This window comes from Pan paniscus, chromosome X (genome assembly GCF_029289425.2).
Source record: "Pan paniscus chromosome X, NHGRI_mPanPan1-v2.0_pri, whole genome shotgun sequence".
NCBI lineage: Eukaryota > Metazoa > Chordata > Mammalia > Primates > Hominidae > Pan > Pan paniscus.
The window spans coordinates 129,300,563-129,323,803 of NC_073272.2; the positions used below are offsets into that span (position 1 = coordinate 129,300,563).

A 23,241-nucleotide genomic window follows, 5' to 3' on the forward strand; every position below is an offset into this window, starting at 1 on the left:
ATAGGATGTCCTCAAATGGACTTATGTTAGTTGTTAGGGAGTCAATGTCTGCTTATTTAAAAACAGCTCAGTTGCAGCCACAAGAGTTCAAATGTATTCCACACACTTCCCTTTGCCTTCCTGAACACCAGAAGAGGTGGGCCACTGAGCAAGGAATCTCAGGTGACTTAATTTAGTTCACCAGTGCCCACTCTGTTGAAGAACTGGATTTTCATTCCAGAGGAGAAACTCATGGGAAGGATTGTTTCCTTTCACAGGGTCACATACTAATTTTTAAAAAATATAGTTGGTGCAACTTATGCCAAGTAATTATGCAGATTTTTTGCCCTGAGTATTGCATGAAGGCTACAAAGTTGGAACAGGCAAATCCTGGGTATGAAAGCTTTAGTTTAAATATTTCACTTTTTTTGTAGCCATAGTGTCTATTTTCCTATTTTATGACCACTGAAGTATTCCCAGGCCCTGTCTTTTTGTTTGTTTGTTTGTTTTTGAGACAGAGTCTCACTCTGTCACCCAGGCTGGAGTACAGTGGCACAATCTCAGCTCACTGCAACCTCCGCTTCCCAGGTTCAAGGGATTCTCCTGCCTCAGCCTCCCAAGTAGCTGAGACTACAGGCATGTGCCACCATGCCCGGCTAATTTTTTGTATTTTTAGTACAGATGGGGTTTCTCTATGTTGGCCAGGCTGGTTTCAAACTCCTGACCTCAGGTGATCCACTGGCCTTGTCCTCCCAAAGTGCTGGGTTTACAGGTGTAAGCCACCATGCCTGGCCGCTGTCTTAAACCTAAGTGTTACTGGTGGAGGGTGTCCAGGTTCTTGTCGTATTGGACAAAACAGACAAAGCAAGGAAAGAATGAAGCAACAAAAGCAGATTTATTGAAAATGAAAGTGTACTCCACAGTGTGGGAGCGGACCTGAGCAGCGACTCAAGGGCCCAGATACAGAATCTTCTTGGGTCCAAATACCCCCTAGAGGTTTCCCATTCCCATTGCACTTGGTGTTCACCTCATGTAAATGAAGTGGTGGCCCACAATCACTCTGATTTGTTGCTGTCTGCAACCAATTTCGAAGTTACAAAATTACACTCTTATGCAAACCTGTGATTGGTTTTTGCAACCGGTCAGAGGTACTTTCAATTTCCCATCTGCCAGGCAGAAAAGGTGGAGGTTTGCAGAGGGAATAGTCTCTGGTCCTTTTGTTATTTAGGTGTGGAAAGTTGGGGTTTCCCTTTCAATTTAGTTCTAGGAAGTCAGCATGAACCGGACTTGGGTTCCCTGCCTCCAGACCCTATTCTCCTGCTTCATAAGAGTTGATGTATTGGTGGGAACAGCTGGACATGTAAGATGTTTTCGTGATTCCTTTTTTCAAATCCCCTTTTGTATATGTAATAATACTGAGCAAACAATGAAATGTTGCTCTAACAATTAAACCTAACTTGTGGGTGGAGAAATCATTCCCCTCTAAGTAAAAAGCCCTTATTGAAATGTGCATCAAGACTGTTGCCCAAAGTTTTGTCTCTTAGTTACTGCACCTGACTTTAGGATACAAAATGTTTTTTGTCCAGTTGTGCCTTTCCTTCTGGAATTGTAAGTGAACACAATAATAGTACCTCTTTACGCTAAGTGGATATGCTACAGAGAACACAGCAGTGGTTTTTCCACTGTTGAACTAATGATGCTTTGTGAGTGTACGATCTATGGAGAATCCCCTGTAGTTGTACCTGCTGATGCTGTCTTGTCTGTTGGGAAAACAATTTTGCATGTTTTTCTCTCCAAAATAATAATTATATTACTTATATTACAATCAGTATTATAGTAAATGTAAATGAAATAAGTACTACACTCAAAAGTAAGGGATAGACTGGGTGTGGTGGCATGGTGGCTTATGCCTGTAATCCCAGCACTTTGGGAAACCAAGGCAGATCGCTTGAGCTCAGGAGTTTGAGACCAGGCTGGGCAACATAGCAAAACGCTGTCTCTACAAAAAAAAAAAAAAAAAAATACAAAAAATACAAAAAAATTAACCATGCGTGGTGGCGCATGCCTTTAGTTCCAGCTACTTGTGTGGCTGAGGCAGGAGGATCGCTTGTGCCAGGGAGGTCGAGGATGCAGTGAGCCATGTTCATGCCACTGCACTCCAGCCTGGGCGACAAAGTGAGATCCTGTCTCAAAAAAAAAGTAAAGGATTATCAGACTGAATTTAAAAACAGGATCTAACTATATGCTGTCTAGAGCAGAAACTTTAGATTCAATATATACTACAAATAGGTTGAAAGGATGGAAAATAATATACCATGCAATAACCATGAGTGAGCCGGCTATACCAATGTATTAGTTTTCTATTGCTGTGTAACAAATTATCACAAATTTAGTAGCTTAAAACAATACCCATTTATTATCTCACAGCTCTCTAGGTCATAAGACCAAGCAGGTTCTCTACTTAAGGTTTCAAAAAGCCAAAATCAAGATGTTGGCCATGCTGGGCTCTCATCTGGAAGTTCAAGGGAAGAATCTACCTGCAAACATAAAACAGAATCTGCTTCCAAGTTCATTCAAGTTATTGACAGAAATGCAGTTCCATGAAGCTGTAAAACTGAACTCTCCATTTCCTTGATACAGTGATCCCCACTACCATCAAATAAACAATAGAGCATCAAATCCTTTGTGCTTTGAATCTCTGATGACCTCTTCTGGTACTAGCCAGAGAAAATTCTCTGCATTTAAAGGGTTCACCTGACTAGGTCAGTCCTATAATCTCCATATACTAAGGTTAACTGACTCATGACTTAAATTATATCTGGAAAATTAATTCCTTCAGAGCAGCACTCAGGTTAACATTTTAATTAATTTAAAATTGATTATATTATAATTGACAAATAAAAATGGTACATATTCATGGTATACAACAGGATGTTTTGATAGATGTATACATTGTGAAATGATTAAATCAAGGTAACTAACATATCTGTTACCTCACATACTTATCACTTACTTATCACTGGTGGGAACACAGTTATCCTAGCACCATTTGTTGAAAAGACTGTTATTTGCACATTGAATTATCTTGGCACCTTTGTCAGCCATCAGCTGACCATAATATAAGGATTAATTTATGGACTCTCCATTATATTTCTATCCTCATGTCAGTATCTCACTGTCTTGATTACTGTGAGTTATATATATAGTAAGTTTGAAAGATGGAAATGAAAATTCTCCCATTGGCTCCTTTTCAAAATTGGTTATTCTGGGTCCTTTGTATGTCCATATCCTGTACATATTTTAGGAGCAGTTTGCCAATTTCTACAAAAAAAAAAAAAGGAATGCTTGCTAGGATCTTTACAGGGATTTTGCTTAATTTTTATTTTTTTATTTTCAGTTTTAGAGATGTGGTCTCACTCTGTCATCTAGGCTGGAGTGCAGTGGCATGATCATGGCTCACTGCAGCCTCAAACTCCTGGGCTCAAGCCATCCTCCCACCTCAGCCTCTGGAGTAGCTGGGACTACAGGCATGCACCACCATGCCTGGCTGGGATTTCGTTTAATTTATAGATCAATTTGGTGAAAACTGTCATCTTGGCAATATTGGGTCTTACAATTCATGAAGATGGAATTTCTCTCCATTTACGTAGATCTCTTATTTCCCTGAGCAATGTTTTATAGATTTTGTGTATATCTACATTTTTTGCTAAATTTATTTCTAAGTATTTTATTCCGTCTGATGTTGCTGTGAATAGAACTGTCTCCCTAACCTCATTTTCACATTTTCACTGATAGTATATAGATACCTAATTTATTATATTTAACTTTTACCTTATATGCTTGATAAACTCATTTATTAGCCTAGATGCCTTTTTGTAGATTCCATCTGACTTTTTACATTAAAGATCGTCATCTGAAAAGAATGCTGGTTTTACTTCTTTCTTTCCAACTTGAATGGCTTTTATTTCTTTCTTTTCTGATTGCACTGGTTTCGAATGTCCAGGACAGTGTTTAACACAAGTGGCAAGAGTAGACATCCTTGAGTTGTTTCCAGTCTTAGGAAGAAAGTGTTCACTTTCACCGGCGATGTTATGATGATGTTATGATGTGAGCTGTAGACTTTTCTCGTGCCCTTTATCAGTTTGAGAAATTTACCTTCTATTCTGATTTTGTTGAGGATTTTTAAAAAATGTGGTGAAACATATGTAACATAAAATCTACCTTTTTAACTATTTATAAGTGTATAGTTCAGGGACATTAAGAACATTTACATTGTTGTGCAAGCATCACCACCATCCATCTCCAGAGTTTTTCATCTTCCCAAACTGAAACTCTGTACCCACCAAACAGTAACTCTCCATTCCCTCTGCTCCCAGCTCCTGGCAACCACCATTCTACTTTCTGTCTCTATAAATTTGGTTACTCTAATTACCGCATGTAAGTGGAATCCTTTTGTATTTTTTCTGATTCTATTTTATCTCCACTAAAAAAACAATATTTTTAGAGACAGGGTCTGACTACGTTGCCCAGGCTGGAGTACAGTTCACAGGCACAATCATAGTGTACTATAGCCTCAAACTCCTGGAGTCAAGCTATCCTCCTGCCTCAGCCTCACAGGCACGCATCACTGCGCCAGGCAAAATCTATTTTATCTCCATCAAAAATGGAGATAGGCCGGGCACGGTGGCTCATGCCTGTAATCCCAGCACTTTCCAAGGCCCAGGTGGGCAGATCATTTGAGGTCAGGAGTTTGAGACCAGCCTGGCCAACATGTCGAAATCCCATCTCTACTAAAAATACAAAAATTACCCCGGCATGGTAGCGCACGCCTGTAGTCCCAGCTACTCAGGAGGCTGAGGCACGAGAATCACTTGAACCCAGAGGCGAATAGGTTGCAGTGAGCTGAGATTGTGCCACTGCACTCCAGCCTGGGTGACAGAGCAAGACTCTGTTTCAAAAAAAAAGAAAAAGAAAAAAAAAGAAAAGAAAAAGAAAAAGAAAAGAAAAAAAGGAGATAAAATAGAATAATAAAAAATACTCAAATATGCAATACAAAAAAAAGGCAGGAAAAGAGAAAAGGAACACAACAGGTGGGGAAAATATAAAACAATCACAAAAATAATAGATTTAAACTTAATCATAGGCTGGGCAAGGCTCACACCTATAATCCCAGCACTTTGGCAGGCGGAGGCAGAGGATTGCTTGAGCCCAGGAGTTCAAGACCAGCCTGGGCAACAGAGCCAGACTCCATCCCTACAAAAAATTTAAAAATTAGCTGGGCATGGTGGCACTCACCTGTAGTCCCAGCTACTTGGGAAGCTGAGGTGAAAGGTTTGCTGGGGCCCAGGAGTCTGAGGCTGCAGTGAGCTATGATTGCAACACTGCACTCCAGCCTGAGCAACAGAGCAAGACCCTGCCTCAAAATAAATAAATAAATAAATAAACTTAATCATATAAATAATCACATTAAATTAAAATGGCCTAAATACTCCAATCAAAAGCAAAGATTGTCAGCTTGGATAAAAAAGTAAAAACCAACTATATACTATCTATAAGAAGCACACAGCCAAGTGCAATGGTTTACACCTGTAATCCCAGCAATTTGGGAAGCCAAGGTGGGCAGATCGCTTGAGCTCAGGAGTTGAGACCAGCCTGGCCAACGTGGTGAAAACCTGTATGTACAAAAAAAAAAAAAAAAAGAAAGAAAAAGAAAAGAAAAGAAAAATTAGCCGGGCATGGTGGGGTGCGCCTATAGTCCCAGCTACTTCGGGGGACAGAGGCAGAAGGATAGCTTGATTGCTGGAGTTCAAGGTTACAGTGAGCTATGATCATGCCACTGCACTTAGCCTTGGTGACAAAGTGAAACCCTGTCAAAAAAAAAAAGAAAGAAACAAACAAATTTTAACATGAAGCCACAAATAGGGAAAAAGTAAAAAGCATGAAAAAAAGACATGTCATGTTAACACCAATCAAAAGAAAGCTCTAGGAGCTGTATTAATATCAAAGTGGACTTCAGAGGAAAGAATATTACTAGAAATAAAAATGGTTATTTTATAATGATAACATGATCGATTCATCAAGAGGACTTAATCTTAAATGTTTATGCATCTGTATTAGTTTTCTATTGCTGCATAACAAATTCTCACAAGCTTAGCAACTTAAAACAACATATATTTATTATCTCTCAGTTTACATGGATCAGAAGTCTCGGAACAGCTTAGCTAAGTCCCCTGCTCATAATCTAAGGAGGCTGTAATCAAGGTATTAGCTGATAGCTTTGTTCTCCTGGGGAAACTCAACTAGGAAAGAATAATTTCCAGGCTCATTCCAGGCTCCCGGTTGGCAGATTTTACTTCCTTGTGACCATATGACTGAGGGCCATACCAACTCAACATATTGACCAACTTCACCTAATTGGCATTTATAGAACACTCCAACCAACCACAACAGAATATACATATTTTTCAAAAGCACATAGACCATTTACCAATATATGCCATACTTTGAGCCATAAAACAAGTCTCAATAGACTGTAAAGGATTCCAGTAATAAAAAGCATTTTCTCTAACCACAACTGAATTAAATTAAAAGTCAATAACAGAAAGACTTGTGGTAAATATTGAAATATTTGTAAATTAAATAACATATTGCTAAACAACCCTTGGGTCAAGGAAGATATCAAATGGAAAAATTAAAAAGAATTTTGAAGCTAAGCACAGTGGCTCACACCTGTAATCCTAGCACTTTGGGAGGCCAAGGCAGGTGGATCACTTGAGGCCAGGAGTTCAAGACCAGCCTGGTCAACATGGTGAAAACCCATCTCTACTAAAAATACAAAAATTAACTGGGCACGGTGGCATGCACCTATAATCCCAGGTACTCAGGAGGCTGAGGGAGGCAAATTGCTTGAGCCCGGGAGGCGGAGGTTGCAGTGAGCCGTGATCATGCCACTGCACTCCAGCCTGGGTAACAGAGCGAGAATCCATCTCAAAAAAAAAAGAAAAGAAAAGAAAAAAGAAATATACCACTTACTATGATTCCATTCATATGAAATATCTATAATAACAGGCAATCTATAAAGAGGAAAAATAAATTAGTGGTTGTTTATGGCTGGAGGTGGGGAGATGGGGAGGGACAGCTAATTGGTACAGAGCTTCTTTTAGTGGGGACAAAATGTTCTAAAATTGATTTTGGTGATGGTTGCACAACCATGTGACTACATTTAAAAACATTGTACACCTTAAATGAATGAAGTGTATGATATGTGAATTGTATTTCAACAAAACTGTTAAAAAAATTCTAAACAAAAATAAATTCTAAACAAAAGTTGAGCAAATCAAATTCAACAATATATAAAAAGGATGATATATCATGACCAAGTGGGGTTTATCCCAGGAATGTAAACTTGGTTCAACATTAGAAACCCAATCAATGCAATTCACATATTAACAAACTAAAGAAGAAAAACCATGTGATCTCTCCATAGATACAAAAAGAGCATTTGACAATCCAAATGTATTCCTAATAACTCTCCGCAAACTAGGAATAGAAAGAAAATTTCCTCAACCTGATATAGGACATTTACCAAAATAAAAAATCTATGGCTAAATCATACTTAATAGTGAAAGACTGAATGCTTCTCCTAAGATGGGGAGCAAGACAGGGATGTCCACTCCGACCTCTCTATTTAAAACATTGTATGGTAGGTCCTAGTCAATGCAATCACATAAGGGGGAAAAAATGAATGCCATGAAGATTGTAAAGGAAAAAGTAAAACTTTTTTTTTTTGCAGATGACATGATTGTTTATGTAGAAAATTAGAAACTCCAAAATCTACTAGAACTAATAAGTGACCTCAGAAACATGACAGGATAAGAAATCAATATACAAACATTAATTTCATTTCTATATAATAACAGTGAACAACCGGAAATTGAAATATAAAAAGCAATGCGGTTTTGTGTGTGGTTTTTGTTTTGTTTTGTTTTTTTGAGACACGGTCTCACTCTGTCCTGCAGACTAAAACAAAATGAAACAAAACCACATTGATGAGGGTACTCCAAAGAGACACAGGATTCTGAATGGCATTTCTGTTAGGGAAAAAAAAGAGGGAGAGAGAGAGACAAGAACCAACAGAAAGAGCTCTCAATGGTCAAAGTTGTTATAATTTCAGCAACGAAATTAAGTACTGTTGGATTACAGCAAAAATTATAAAATAAATGCCCATGAATGCATATTGGTATAAATAAATTACTGAATAAATTAATAGATATGGGAGAAATAAATTTCACATGCAGAAGGATCCCAAATAATTTATGTAGGCATTCAGCCCTCGAGGAGGGAGTCCATAACTCTCCACTCCTTGAGTGTAGGCTGTACATACTCGAAGAGTACAGTAAGGAAAACAAGGGGAAAAAGAGTAGCTTTACAGTGAAAAACCTAACCAATGCTGCCTCAACCAGGTGATCAAGGACTCTGATATGGTTTGGCTCTGTGTCCCCACCCAAATCTCATCTCAAATTGTAATCCCCACATGTCAAGGGAGGGACCTGTAACCCCCATGTGTTGAGGGAGGGAGGTGATCGGATCATGAGGACAGTTTCCCCTATGCTGTTCTCTTGATAGTAGGTGGGTTTTCACAAGATCTGATGGTTTAAGTGTCTCACAGTTCCTCCTTCATATGCACTTCTCTCTCCTGCTGCCTTGTGAAGAAGGTTCTTGCTTCACCTTCACCTTCCACCATGATTCTGTTTCCTGAGGCCTCCCCAGCCATGCAGAACTGTGAGTCAATTAAACCTCTTTCCTTTATAAATTACCCAGTCTCAGGGAAGTTCTTTATAGCAATGTGAAAACAGACTAATACAGACCCCATCAACAGTGAGATGTCATGTCGACAATAGGAGCCTTTATTTTTTTCAGTATGTGCCTTTGATATGATGTGATGAGATGGCACTTTCTCCCATAACCCACAACCAAGTCTATGCGTGAGAAAACAGGCAAATCCCAATGAAAGGGCATCCTACAAAATACCTGACCAGCACTCTTCAAAACCATCAACGTTATTGAAAACAAGGAAGGTTTGAGAAAATATCACAACCAAATGGAGCCTAAGGAGACTAAATGTAATGTGATATCCTGGATAGAATTCTGGAATAGAAAAAAGGAGATTAGGTAAAAACTAGGAAAATCTGACTGACTTTGGTTAATAATAACGTATCAATACATTATTATAATATTAGGAAATTAGATCCAGAAATATATAAAAATGATATCATGACCAACTAAGGTTTACCCCAGGAATGCAAAGTTAGCTTAACATTTAAAGAAATCAATCAATGTAATTGACCACTTTAACAGAATAAAGTTTTAAAAAGTATATATTCATTTTAATAAATGCAGAGAAAGCACTTGAAAAAATCCACACCAGTTTATGATATTTTTAAAATTTTTAACAAACTAGAATTTAAAAAGAACTTCCTCAATCTGATAAAAAAGAATCTATGAAAATCTTATAGCTAACATGATATTCAGTGGTAAATTATTGAGGCTTCCCCCCAAAGAATGGGAACAAGGCAAGGATGTCTGCTTTTACCATTTCAATTCAACATTGTCTTGGACATCCTAACCAGTGCAATAAGGCAATAAAAAGAAATGAAAGCCATACAGATAAGAAAGGAAGAAATAAAACTGTCTTTATTCATAGATGACATGGATTTCCACGCATGGAAAAAGCTGTTATAATTTCGGCAATGAAATTAAGTACTGTTGGATTACAGTACTTAATGCATGGAAAACCCTCAGGATCCTACAAAAACAAAATACCAGAATTAACTAGTGAATATAGTGATATCACAGGATACAAAGTCAATATACAAAAATTAATTGTATTCCTATATGCTAGCAAAAATTTTGGAAATGATATTTTACAAAATACCATTCACAATAGCATCAAAAATATGAAATGCCTAGGGACAAATTAAAGAAAGATGTGCATAATTTCTACATTGCAATCTACAAAACATATAGAGAGAAATTAAAGAAGATTTAAGTAAGTAGAGAACTATACCACGTTCATGGATCGGAAGACTCAATATTAAGATGTAAATTAAGGCCAGGTGCAGTGGCTTATGCCTATAATCCTAGCACTTTGGGAGGCCAAGGCAGGCAGATCACTTGAGGCCAGGAGTACAAGACTAGCCTGGCCAACATGGTGAAACCCCGTCTCTACTAAAAATACAAAAATTAGCCAGGTGCAGTGGTGCATGCCTGTAATCCCAGCTACTTACGAGGCTGAGGCACAAGAATCACTTCAACCCAGGAGGCACAGGTTGCAGTGAGCCGAGATTGGGCCACTGAACTCCAGCCTGTGACAGAGCGAAACTCTGTCTTATTAATAATAATTTTTAAAAAGGTGTCATTTCTCCTCAAGTGTATCTGTAGATTCAATCAATTTCAATCAAAATCCCAGTAGGTTGTTTTGATAAAAATTGACAACCTGGTTTCTACAATTTATGTGGAATAGAAAGGCATGGTGGCACACACCTATAATCCCAACTACTTGAGAGGCAGAGGTGAGAGGATCACTTGAGGCCAAGAGTTCGAGAACAGCCTGGGCAACATAGCAAGGCCTGCCCCATCTCAAAAAAAAAAAAAAACAAAAAACCTGGCATAGTTATTGTGTAATAATAGACAAATAGATGAATGAAAGTGAATAGAGACACCGTAAATAGACCCACATGTTTATAATGAATTTATATTCAACAAAGATGCCAAGGCAATTCAATGGGGAAGGATGGAGCAAATATAAATTGAAGAAATAATGGCAAATGATTTCCCAAATTTGGTGAAAGACATTTATGTTTAGGGTCAAGAAGTAACTGAACTCGGCTGGATGCGGTGGCTCACACCTATAATCCCAGCACTTTGGGAGGCCGAGGTGGGCGGATCACAAGGTCAGGAGATCGAGACCATCCTGGCTAACACTGTGAAACCCCATCTCTACTAAAAATACAAAAAATAAGCCAGGCATGGTGGCGGGCACCTGTAATCCCAGCTACTTGGGAGGCTGAGGCAGGAGAATCGTGTGAACCCAGGAGGTGGAGGTTGCAGTGAGCCGAGATAGCGCCATTGCACTCCAGCCCAGGCAACAGTGCGAGACTCAGTCTCAAAACAAAAACAAAACAAAACAAAACAGAAGTAACTGAACTCAAGCAGGATAAAAACAATGCCTAGGTGCATTATAGTCAAACTGCTGAATACCAACAATTAACAGAAAATCTTTAAAATACCCAGAGAAAAATGATATACTACATACCAGGGAATGGTAATTTGAAAAACTGTTGAGTCCTCATAAGAAACTATAGAGGTCATTCAGCTGGGGATGATGAAAAAAAAATTGAAGATGAATGGTGGGGAGGGTTGCACACTAATATGAATGCTCTTTTTTTGTTTTTAATAGAGATGGTGTCTCGCTATGCTGCCCAGGTTGGTCTCGAACTATTGGCCTCAAGTGATCCTCCCACCTTGGTCTCCCAAAGTGCTAGGATTACAGGTGTGAGCCACCATGCCCAGACCTGAATGTTCTTAATGCCACAGAACTTTACACTTAAAAATAATTAATTCTGGGCCAGGTGCAGTGGCTCACGCCTGTAATCCCAGCACTTTGGGAGGCCGAGGTGGGTGGATCACAAGGTCAGGAGTTCGAGACCAGCCTGACCAACATGGTGAAAACCCGTCTCTACTAAAAACACAAAAATTAGCCAGGCGTGGTGGCACACGCCTGTAATCCCAGCTACTCAGGAGGCTGAGGCAGGAGAATTGCTTGAACCAGGAAGGCAGAGGTTGCAGTGAGCTGAGATCGTGCCACTGCACTCCAGCATGAGTGACAGAGCAAGACTCCATCTCAAAAAGAAAAAAAATTAATCCTGAGAAGATGCATTAGAATAAAAGGAAAAAACAAAAATGATAAAATGGTAAATTTTGTTTTGTACATTTTACCACAATTTTAAAAAAAGAAATTATAGAGTTCAAAAGACAGTGGAACAGCATCTTTAAAAAGACAGTGGAACAGCATCTTTAAAATGCTGAAAGAAAGAAAGGACAACCATCAGGCTAAAAGAATTTTTTTTCTTTTCTTTTCTTTTCTTTTTTTTTTTTTTTTTTTTTTTTGAGACAGAGTCTCACTCTGTTGCCCAGGCTGGAGTGCAGTGGTGTGATCTTGGCTCACTGCAACCTCCACTTCCCAAGTTCAAGCGATTCTCATGCCTCAGCCTCCTGAATAGCGGGGATTACAGGGGCCTGCCACCACGCTCGGCTAACTTTTGTATTTTTAGTAGAGACATGGTGTCATCATCTTGGCCAGGCTGGTCTTGAACTCCTAGCCTCAAGTGATCCACCCACCTCAGCTTCCCCAAGTCCTGGGATTATAGGCATGAGCAACCACACCTGGCCCAGAATTCTATATCTAGAGATAATATCCTTCAAGAATGAAGGTACTCATAACCCTCATACACTGCTGGTGAAAATGTAAAATAGTATAGCCACTTTAGAAAACAGTCTGGCAGTTTCTCAAATGATCAAACATAGAATTACCATATGACCCAGCAATACTCAAAAGAATTGAAAACAGAGACTTAGATGCTTGTACATGAATGTTTAGAGCAGCATTATTCGTAATATCCAAAACGTGGAAACAACCCAAAAATTCCATCAATGGATGAATGGAGAAACCAATTGTAGTATATCCAAACAATGGAATATTATTGGGCTATAAAAAGGAATGAAGTACCAATACATGCTATCATGTGGATAAACCTTGAACACTTCATGCTAAGTGAAAGAAGCCAGTCACAAAATACCACAGATTATACAATTCCATTCATATGAGATGTCCAAAAGAGGGAAATCTATAGAGACAAAGTAGACAAGTGCTTGCTTATGATTGTGTTGAATGCGGGAATAAAGGAATGGGGAAATGGAGGAATAGCTAAAATATAAAGTTTCATTTAGAGGTGATGAAAATGCTCTAAAACTGACTATGGTGATGGTCACACTTATCTGTGATTGTACTAAAAACCATTGAATTGTACACTTAAACTGAGTAAATCATATGATATGTAAATCATATCGCAAGCTGTGGTTTTTTGTTTGTTAGTTTGTTTGTGACCAAGTCTCACTCTGTTGCCCAGGCTGGAGTGCAGTGATGTGATCTCATCTCCCTGCAACCTCTGCCTCCTGGGTTCAAGCGATTCTCATGCCTCAGCCTCCCGAGTAGCTGGGACTACAGGCATGAGCCACCACACCCAGCTAATTTTTGTATTTTTGGTAGAGATGGGGTTTCATCATATTGGCCAGGCTGATCTCGAACTCCTGACGTCAGGTGACCCACTCGCCTCAGCCTCTCAAAGTGCTGGGATCACAGGCATGAGTCACTGCGCCCCACCTGTTTTTTGTTTGTTTTTTATTGTTGTTGTTTTGTTGTTTTGGGTTTTTGGGTTTTTTTTTTTTTTTTTGAGACAGAGTCTTGTTCCCCTGCCCAGGCTGGAGTGCAGTGGCGTGATCTCAGCTCACTGCAACCTCCGCCTCCCAGGCTCAAGCAATTCTCCCACTTTGGCCTCCCTAGTAGCTGGGACTACAGGCACACACCACCATGCCTGGCTAATTTTTGTATTTTTTGTAGAGATAGGGTTTCTTCATGTTGCTCAGGCTGATCTTGAACTCCCGATTTCAAGCAATCTGCCCACCTCGGCCTCCCAAAGTGTTGGGATTACAGGCATGAGCCACCACGCCCAGCCTCAAGCTGTTTTTTAAAAAAGAATGAAGGTGGGAAAAAAAAAGACATTTTCAGATAAAGAAAAACCAAAAGAATTCATCATTAACGGAGTGCCTAAAGAAGTTTCTTAGGGTTGAAAATAAATGATACTAAGGAATGTCAAATCTTCAGGAAAGAGGCCGGGTGCAGTGGCTCACGCCTGTAATCCCAGCGCTTTGGGAGGCCGAGGCGGGTGGATCACGAGGTCAGGAGATCAAGACTATCCTGGCTAACACGGTGAAACCCCATCTCTACTAAAAATACAAAAAATTAGCCGGGCACAGTGGTGGGCACCTGTAGTCCCAGCTACTCGGGAGGCTGAGGCAGAGAATGGCGTGAACCCGGGAGGCGGAGCTTGCAGTTAGCGGAGATCGCGCCACTGCACTCTAACCTGGGTGACAAAGCAAAACTATCTCAAAAAAAAAAAAAAAATCTTCAGGAAGGAATCCTAAGAACATCAGAAATGATAAATAACTGGGTTATTTTTATAATAATAACTGGGTTATTTTTTATAATAATTTTATCTAATTAATATAAAACACTATTTTCCTCTTAATTTACTAAAAATACCTTAAATTTATTTTTAGTTTATAGAGATGGGGTCTTGCTCTGTCACCCAGGTTGGAGTATAGTGGTGCAATCCCAGCTTACTGCAGCCTCAATCTCCCAGGCTCAAATGATCCCCCCACCTCAGTTTCCCAAGCAGCTGGGACCACAGACAAACCCTACCACGCTTGGTTAATTGGTTTTATTATCATTATTTTTGTAGAGACGGTGTCTCACTCTGTTGCCCATGCTGGTCTCAAACTCCTGGGCTCAAGCAATCCTCCTGCCTTGGTCTCCCAAAGTGCTGAGATTACAGGCATGAGCCACCGCACCCAGCTATACATTAAATTTTTTAAAGCCAAAATTGTAACATTGTCTCATGGGGTCCAAATATGTAGTTGTAGCACACACAGCATTACAGTATAAAGAATGGGTGGAGGAAGATACTTTAAAATTTGCTGTTGCTTTTATTTCTTCTTCTTCTTTTTTTTTTTTCTTTCCAGAGACAAGGTCTGGCTCTGTCACCCAAGCTGGAGTGCAGTAATGTCACTGTAGCTCACTGCAGCCTGAAACTCCTGGGTTCAAGCAATCCTCCTGCCTCAGCCTCCCAAGTAGCTAGGACTACAAGCGCACACCACGATGACCAGATAATTTTTAAATTTTTTGTAGAGACAGGGTCTTGCTATGTTGCCCAGACTGGTCTTGAACTCCAGCCTCAAGGGATCCTCTACCCTCAGCCTCCCAAAGCATTAGAATTACAGGCATGAGCAACCATGCCCGCCCTACTACTGCTTGTATAATCTGGGAATAGGAAGATATTTTTCTCTCTAAGTTTAGGAACTGAAATAGCAAACCTGAATGAAATGTGTATGAGTTCTTAGATTAGAAATGACTGTGTGCCAAAATCTTTTGTGCCTAAGAATTAATGTTAATCAAATATTTCCTCATTATACACTGTACCGTATTGTTGATAATTATTGTGAGCAGTAGCATTTTCAGTTGGGAGGCCGAGGCAGGAGGATTGCTGGAGCCCTGGAGTTTGAGACCAGCCTGGGCAACACAGCGAGATACGTATCTCTACAAAAAATAAAAATAAAATCAGCCATGCATGGTGGTATGTGCCTGTAGTCCCAGCTACTCAGGAGGCTGTGGTGAGAGAATCACCTGAGGCCGGGAGGTCAAGGTTGCAGTGAGCCATGATTGCACCACTGTACTCTTGCCTGAATGACAGAGTGAGACCCCGTCTAAAAAAAAAAAATTACATATATATAACTTATCTCAGGTTAATGCTTTTGGTGATGTATGCTTATAATCAAATGCCCTATCTCTGACATCTTAACAATTTAATCAGGTAGAAGTCAGCAACTCTAAACTCAGTACAGAGAGGGACTGGGTGTCCACAGTGTCTAGCTCATTCCTAAAAGCCCTCCTTAGAAGTTTTTTTTTTTTTTTTAAAGAATAGAGACAAGGGTCTCACTACGTTGCCCAGGCTGATCTTGAACTCCTGGGCTCAAGCAAACCTCTCACCTCAGCCTCCTAAAGTGCTAGGATCACAGCCGTGGGTCACCACACCTGGCCCTCAGAAGTTTTTGATAAGCTGGGCGTGCACCTGGTATCCCAGCCACTCTGAAGGCTGAGACAGGAGGATCCTGGGAGTTTGAGTCCAGCCTGGACAACATAGCAAGACCCTGGCTCAGTATAAAATACAAATTTTAGTCTGGGCATGGTGACTCATGCCTGTAATCCCAGCACTTTGGGAGGCCGAGGAGGGTGAATTGCATGAGCCCATAAGTACGAAGCCAGTCTGGGCAATATAGGGAGACCCCGTCTCTACAAAAAAATTTAAAAATTAGCCGAGTGTGGTGGCATGTGCCTGTGGTTCCAGGTACTCAGGAGGCTGAGGTGGGAGGATCACTTGAGCCTGGGAGTTTGAGGCTGTGGTGAGCTATGATTGTGTCACCATACTCCAGCCTGGGTGACAGAGCAAGATCCTGTCTCCAAAAAAAAAGTAAAATTTTTTTAAATTATTAAAAATAAATAAAGAATAGAAGTTTTTATTAACACATTGACCTCCTATATTTCTTTTTTAAATTTATTCTTTTTTATTTATTTATTTTTAGACGGGGTCTCACTCTGTTGCCCAGGGCTGGAGTGCAGTGGCATGATCTCAGCTCACTGCAACTTCTGCCTCCTGGGTTCAAATGATCCTCCCACCTCAGCCTCCCAAGTAGCTGGGACTACAGGTACATGCCACCATGCCTGGCTAAATTTTATATTTTTTGTAGAGACAGGGATTTGCCATGTTGCCTCAGCTAGTCTCGAACTCCTGGGCTCAAGCAATCTACCTGCCTCAGCCTCCCAAAGTGCTGGGATTACAGGCATGAGCCACCACACCCAGCCCTCTTCTTATTTTTTTTTTAACTCGACTATGCTTACTGGATTCTTCCTGTATTTCTAAATACTGTTGCATATTAACTATTATTAATTTGCATAGCTCTCTGTGAGCATAGGATATATCTGTTTAGCCAAATTTGTACAAATTACATAGATAAGCACCATTTTGCAGCTCAACCTTCAGAATCATTTATTCTAAGCAGTAATATACTGACAAATGTTTAACAGACTGAGATAGGGGGAGGTAATGCTGGCTTGTAGCATGCTGGTTTCCATTATGTAAATACTCCCACCAGGGCCAATTTCAAATCACCAATGTGAAGTCAACCGGCTCATGAAGTTCCTGAAATTCTGACAGTCAATTTTTGGGAGCTGGAATGAGCCGGCTCTAGTACTCCACCGACTCTGCTCCTTGATTTACATCTTCTTAAGGTTTTGGGTAACAGATACAGGTGTAAGGAGAAACAAAAGCCGGCCGGGTATGGTGGCTCACGCCTGTAATCCCAGCAATTTCGGAGGCCAAGGCGGGTGGATCACTTGAGGTCAGGAGCTTGAGACCAGCCTGACCAACATGGTGAAACCCCGTCTCTACTAAAAATAAAAAATTAGCTGGATATGGTGGTGCATGCCTGTAATCCCAGCTACTCAGGAGGCTGAGGCAGGAGAATCGCTTGAACCCGGAAGGCAGAGGTTGCAGTGAGCCGAGATCACGCCATTGCACTCCAGCCTGGGCAACAAGAGAGAAACTCGGTCTCAAAAAAAAAAAAAAAAAGAATTAAATCACATGAAAACATATGTCCACACAATACCATCCAAAAAGTAGAAACAACCCAAATGTCCATGAACCAATGAGTGGATAAATAAATTCGAGTCTATCCATATATTGAGAGACTATTCAGCAATAAGAAATGAAGTACTGATATATACCATAACATGGATGAATCTTGAAAAATTATGCCAACTCAAGCCAGTCACAAAATACTACATATTTTATGATTCCATTCATATGAAGTCTCCAGAATAAAATCTATAGAGACAGAAAATAGATAAACAATTGCCTAGAGCTGGGAGGGGTAATGATGGGGAGTGATGGCTAAGGGATGCAAGGTTTCCTGTTGGGATGATGAAAAATGTTCTTAAAATTTACTGTGGTTGTGGTTGCACAACTCTAAATATACAAAAAGCCATAGAATTGTACACTTAAAAAAAAAAAAGGCTGGGTGCAGTGGTTCATGCCTATAATCCCAACACTTTGGGAGGCCAAGGCGGGAGGATCGCTTGAGCCCAGGAGTGTTAGATCAGGCTGGACAACAAACTGAGACTCCCGTGTCTACACATTTTTTTAAAAAAATTAGCTGGACGTGGTGGCACTCGCCTGTGGTCCCAGCTACTTGGGAGATTGAGGTGGGAGCATCACTTGAGCCTGGGAGGTCAAGGCTACAGTGAGCTGTGATCTTGCCACTTGCCCTTCAGCCTGGGCAACAGAGCAAGACCCTGTCTCAAAATGAAATAAAATAAAAGAATAAACCATTGATTGGCTGGGTGAGGTGGCTCACGCCTGTAATCCTAGCACTTTAGGAGGCTGAGGTGGGTGAATTGCTTGAGTACAGAAGTTTGAGACAAGCCTGGGCAACATGGTGAAACCCTGTCTCTATTCAAAAATAAAAATAAAAAATATATACTATTGATACAGACCTGAATAAATCTCCAGTGAAAAAACCCAATCCCGAGAAGTTGCATCCTGTATGATTCTATTTATATAACATTTTTGAAATGAAAAATTACAGAAATGGGGAACAGATGAGTGATTGCCAGGAGTGAAAGAGGAGGCAGGGGTGGGAGAGAAGTGGTTGTGCTACAAAAGGGCAACATGACTGATGCTCCTGGTGATGGAGTTTTCTGTACTTTGACTGTATCAATATCAATATCCTGGTTGTAATATTGTATTAGAGGTGGGGTTTTTTCTCTCTCTCTCTCTTTTTTTTTTTTTTTTTTTTTTTTGAGACAGAGTTTCTCTCTGTCTCCCAGGCTGGAGTGTAGTGGTGGGATCTCAGCTCACTGCAACCTCTACCTCCTGGGTTCAAGCAATTGTCCTGCCTCAGTATTCCCAAGTAGCTGGAATACAGATGTGCACCACCAGGCCCGGCTAATTTTTTGTACTTTTAGTAGAGACGGGGTTTCACCATGTTGGCCAGGCTGCTCTCGAACTCCTGACCTCAAGTGATTCGCCCGCCTCAGCCTCCCAAAGTGCTGGGATTACAGGCATAAGCCACCGCACCCAATCACTTACAGTTGTATGTGAATCCACAAATATCTCAAAATTAAAAGTTTAACCAAAAAATAAATAACACAATGGATGTAAAAGCACTCTAAATTCTATAATTGTGAGTAAATTATTATTATGTATCTTATGATAACCATAGCATGGAACTATTATGACTTTATTAATTTATTGAAAGCACTTATTAAGTCCTTACTATGTTCAAGGACTAGGTTAGATGTTGCATGGCATACAAAGTTATAAACTTATGGTAAAATCATAACTGTTGTCATGTTGCAAGTTTTGGCTAAGCCTGGGTCCTTTTTGTGAAATGTAAGTTGGGTGAAATATAAACATACTTGTGATGGGGGACATACATTTTTATTTACTGATAATCACTGATAGCTATAATCAAGATCAAATGCTGTTAACTAATTATCTTTCACAATTCCTATACTCAACTTTATAACTTGACAAAAAACCTCAAAAGTATGCCAGGGCGGTGGCTCACGCCTGTAATCCCAGCACTTTGGGAGGCTGAGGCGGGTGGATCACCTGAGGTCAGGAGTTCAACACCAGCCAGGCCAACATGGCGAAACCCCATCTCTACTAAAAATTAAAAAAAATAGCTGGGTGTGGTGGCGGGTGCCTGTAGTCCAAGCTACTTGGGAGGATGAGGCAGGAGAATCGCTTGAACCTGGGAGGCGGAGGTTGCAATGAGCTGAGATCACGCCACTGCACTCCAACCTGGGCAACAGAGTGAGACTCCATCTCACAAACAAACAAACAAACAAAAACTTCAAAAGCATAACAGTGAACATTTGATCTCACTCTCCAAATCTGTTCCTTCCATCACTAACTAGTCTTCTCCATCTCAGTAAATAGTCTACCACCCACTCACTTGTTCAAGGCAGTAACTCAGGCATAATCTTTCTCTTTCTCTTACCTCCCATAGTCTTCTGGTGGGCCCATCAATAACATCACCTTATTCTAAGCCATCAACATCTTCTGCTGTGCTACACAATAGCTTCCTGACAGGTTTCTCTGCTTCCACTCTTGCCCCCCTCCAATCCATTCTCCACACAACAACCAAAGTGATTTTCTTAAAACTGAGATTGTCACCCCCTGACATAACCCTTTATTGGTAGCCTATTTCACTTAGACAAAATTCAAACTATACCATGGCCTACAAGGCCCTACATGATCTGAACTCTGCCAACTCCCCATCCTTCTGTCATTTACCTTCTTATTCATCATGATCCAACCACACTAGCCTTTCAGTTGCTAAAGTATACCAAGCTCTTCCCAACCCTGAAGGTCTGTGTACACATACTTTTTTTTTTTTTTTTTTTTTTGAGAGAGCATCTTACTCTGTCTCCCGGGGTGAGTCTGCAGGGGCATGATCATGGCTTACCGCAACCTCGACCTCCCAGGAGGCTCAAGTGATTTTTTTTTTTTTTTGAGACATAGTCCCACTCTGTCACCTGTCACCCAGGCTGGAGTGCAGTGGCGTAATCTCGGCTCACTGCAACCTCCACCTCCCGGGTTAAAGCGATTTTCCTGCCTCAGCCTCCCAAGTAGCTGGGATTACAGGCACCCGCCACCACGCCTGGCTAATTTTTGTATGCTAATAGAGACAGGGTTTTGCCATATTGGCCAGGCTGGTCTCGAACTCCCGACCTCAGGTGATCTGCCTGCCTCGGCCTCCCAAAATGCTGGGATTGCAGGCGTGAGCCACTGCACCCAGCCTCAAGTGATCTTATTACCTCAGCCTGTGAGTGGCTGGGACTACAGAAGTGCGCCACCATACCCAGCTATTATTTTTGTAGAGAGAAGGGTCACCTTGTGTTGCCCAGACTGGTCTTGAACTCTTAGACTCAAGCAATCCTCTGGCCTCAGCCTCCCAAAGTGCTGGGATTACAGGCATGAGCCACTGTGTTGGGCCCATGTTATTTTCTTTTCTCTCTTTCTTTCTTTCCTTACTTTTTTTTTTTAGACAGATTCTCGCTCTGTCGCCAGGCTGGAGTGCAGTGGTGCAATCTCGGCTCACTGCAACCTCCGCCTCCCGGGTTCAAGCAATTCTGCCTCAGCCTCCCTAGTAGCTGGGATTACAGGCGTGCCACCACGCCTGGCTAATTTTGGTATTTTTAGTAGAGACAGGGTTTTGCCATGTTGGCCAGGCTGGTTTTAAAATCCTGACCTCAGGTGATCCACCCTTCTCGGCCTCCCAAAGTGCTGGGATTACAGGCATGAGCCACTGCGCCCGGCCAGCCCACATTATTTTCTTTGCCTTGAACACTCTTCCCTAGTTTTTCACAAAACTGGCTCCTTCTTATCCTTTAGATCTCAGCTAAAATATTGCATTGGCTGTTCCATAACTCTACATAAGAGGGAAAAGGGGCAGCAATCTGATTAAAACTGTGAAGAGGGAATTCTTAGGGGATCTGTCTCAAAGCTGCATTTGCATAGCAAACACACTGTCTTTACTTAGATTAAGTATAGACCAATAAAAATGTCAATGTTTTCTAAAATGCTTTTATTCATACTTTATGTAAGATTAAGAAAACATCATCTGTCCATAAAAATATAATTTGGAGTACCCTGAGGGAAGTGGCAAGTGTTTCAAAGAGGATGGAGAGGCTGACAGGGACTAGAGAGTTTTTCTTATTTTGGCGATAAGGGTCTATTTGCATCTTTTAAGTAGGGGCATGCTGTGGCCTAACTTAAGTGATTAGATGAAGTGAGACTAAAGACTAAAAGGTCAGTAAAATCATTATTATTATTATGACATTTGTTAAGCATTTAATATGTGACAAATACGTTGTCCCTCAGTATCTGGGAAGGATTGGTTCCAGGACCCTCATGGATACCAAAATACAAAGATGCTCAAGTCTGACATAAAATGGTATAGTATTTGCATATAACCTATGCACATACTCTTATACACATTTATTTTATTTTATTTTATTTTATTTTATTTTATTTTACTTTATTTTATTTTTTGAGACAGTCTCGCTCTGTCGCCCAGGCTGGAGTGCAGTGGCGCGATCTCAGCACACTGCAAACTCCACCTCCTGGGTTTTAAGCAACTCTCTCAGCCTCAGCCTCCCGAGTAGCTGGTATTCTAGGCACCCACCACCACGCCTGGCTAATTTTTGTATTTTTAGTAGAGACGGGGTTTCGTCATGTTGGCCAGGCTGGTCTTGAACTCCTGACCTCAGGTGATCCACCTGCCTCAGCCTCCCAAAGTGCTTGGATTACAGGCATGAGCCACCAAGCCCGACCTTTATATACTTTAAATCATCTCTAGATTACTTATAATACCCAATACAATGTGAATGCTATGTAAATAATTATACTATATATTGTTTTATTGTATTTTTAGTATTGTTTTGGGTTTTTCTTTGTTGCTCTTTCCCAAATATTTTCTTTTATTCGTTTCTAAAAATACAGATGGAGTCTCACTCTGTTGCTCAGGCTAGTCTTGAACTCCTGGGCTCAAGTGATCCTCCCGCTTTGGCCTCCCAGAGTGCTGGGATTACAGGGTAAACCACCATGCCAGGCCTATTATCCCCATTTTAAAGATGAGAAAACAGCCTGGGCGGGGTGACTCACGCCTGTAATCTCAGCACTTTGGGAGGCCAAGGCGGGTGGATCACTTAAGGCCAGGAATTCGATATCAGCCTGGCCAATGCGGCGAAATCCTGTCTCTACTAAAAATACAAAACAAAAACAACAACAACAACAACAATTAGCCAGGCGCGGTGGCGCATGCCTGTAATCCCAGCCCCTCAGGAGGCTGAGGCAGAAGAACTGCTTGAACCCGGGAGGCAGAGATTGCAGTGAGCCGAGATCGAGCCACTGCACTCCTGCGTGGGTGACAGAGCAAGACTCCGTCTCTAAATAAATAAATAAGAGGAAACAAAGGCACAGAGAGTTAAGGGACTTACTCAAAAATTATAAACTAGGCCAGGCACAGTGGCTCACGCCTATAATCCTAGCAGTTTGGGAGGCCGAAGCGGGTGGATTGCCTGAGTTCAGGAGTTCGAGACCAGCCTGGGCAACATGGTGAAACCCCGTCTCTATTAAGATACAAAAAATTAGCTGGGTGTGGTGGCGTATGCCTGTAGTCCCAGCTACTTGGGAAGCTGAGGCAGGAGAATTGCTTGAACCCGGGAGGTGGAGGTTGCAGTGGGCCAAGATCACGCCACTGCACTCCAGCCTGGGTGACAGAGCGAGACTCCATCTCCCC

The 23,241-nt window shown here is 41.0% G+C and overlaps 1 long non-coding RNA gene across 2 annotated transcripts in view; it reads right to left on the reverse strand.

Annotated features, from left to right (window-relative positions):
• Positions 1-444: 444 nt before the first annotated feature.
• LOC117977551 (uncharacterized) overlaps positions 445-23,241 on the reverse strand; it is a 40,862-nt gene continuing 18,065 nt past the window's right edge. For both annotated transcript variants that reach the window (XR_010111303.1, XR_010111304.1), the window contains exon 3: positions 445-5,651. This is a non-coding gene — a long non-coding RNA (uncharacterized LOC117977551). The remainder of the gene's footprint in view (positions 5,652-23,241) is intronic.